Raw genomic sequence first — 1255 nt, 5'->3', positions numbered from 1 at the left:
AAACATGGACAGACACGCAGTGTGCTTGCACTCACAAACAGGCTTATAGTCACATGCATAAATAAAAAAGAATAAATATAAATTAACAGTAATAAAAACAATAATAATGTTAAGCTAGATACATACTCAGTACATGACATTCTGATTGTAACTCAAAGGTATTCTGATATATGCTCTAAGGTCATACCTCGATACTTATAACAAAATGATTAAGATAGGAGAGGTGTGATGGATGATGGTAAGAATGACCTTCTGTATCTTTCTTTGTTATAGACCAGAAGCCTAGGTCTTTCACTTCTGACTGATATTTTAATTTGAGGGAACAAGGGATGTTTATTTTCCAAAAGATAAAAATAATTTTTCTAGACAAAAGAAAACAAAAGTAAACAGTGTTTCGCATTTTAAAACGAGTGTTGTGGGTGGTTGGCGGGTGCGCACGTGTGGGTTGTTCCTTCTATTCTAACAAAAAATCATTTTATGTTTGTTCTTGTAACGCCTGTTATATTTGAAATATATTATTGTACGACCTTATTGTGTTGCTCGTGCTGTAAAACGTTTACTAAAACAAAAAAGCGAGTGTAAGCAACATTTCCAGATCCCGTTTTATTGTACTTTTCATGTTGGTAGCATGGCATACCACTTGGTACTACATCGTGACTCCCTGCCTGTCAAGGCCAGTCCGAGTTGAGTGGAACATAAAGAACCAGTGGCTGAGTGGTTAAGCTCTCGGACTCGCAACCGTTAGGGTTCGAATCCCGTCAGGGGCCCGACGTTGTGTCCTTGGGAAAGGCACTTTGCACAAATTTTCCTCACTTCACCCAGGTGGAAATGGGTACCCGGCTATAGACAGTGAACGATTTTGTCAGTTTGATAGTGTTTGAGCGCATGAAATCCGCAGCTTGCACTGTACGCTTCCGCGGAAGCTGAGAATGTTTCTGGGTGTTCTCACAGGGTCTGCTGGGGTAATAATAGTTGTAAAGCGCATAGAGCAAGCTCTTGAGCATGGATATGCGCTATATAAATGCAATTATTATTATTATTAGAGAGATGGAGATTTTCAGAAAAAACAAATCTCCCTACACGATGGAATCGAACTCAGGCCTTCTGCAGGCAGCAGTGAAGAGCATAACAATTAAACAAAAAATGCCAGTTGTGACCAGTTACTTTGTTCTATATTGTAAAGTGTGTGTCTGTGAGAGGAAAGGAATAGAAAGATAGATGAGAGGCGAGAATGCCATAGATGAGGAGGGTGGGG

The 1255-nt window shown here is 39.7% G+C and overlaps 1 protein-coding gene across 1 annotated transcript in view; it reads right to left on the bottom strand.

The window, feature by feature from the left end:
* Window positions 1–1255, bottom strand: part of LOC101858456 (ryanodine receptor) — a gene marked incomplete at its 5' end in the record, with an annotated part of 102762 nt that overhangs the window by 41381 nt on the left and 60126 nt on the right.

The sequence above is a fragment of the Aplysia californica genome, unplaced genomic scaffold (assembly GCF_000002075.1).
Source record: "Aplysia californica isolate F4 #8 unplaced genomic scaffold, AplCal3.0 scaffold01228, whole genome shotgun sequence".
Classification (NCBI taxonomy): domain Eukaryota; kingdom Metazoa; phylum Mollusca; class Gastropoda; order Aplysiida; family Aplysiidae; genus Aplysia; species Aplysia californica.
This window is presented reverse-complemented; position numbering and strand designations above follow the sequence as displayed.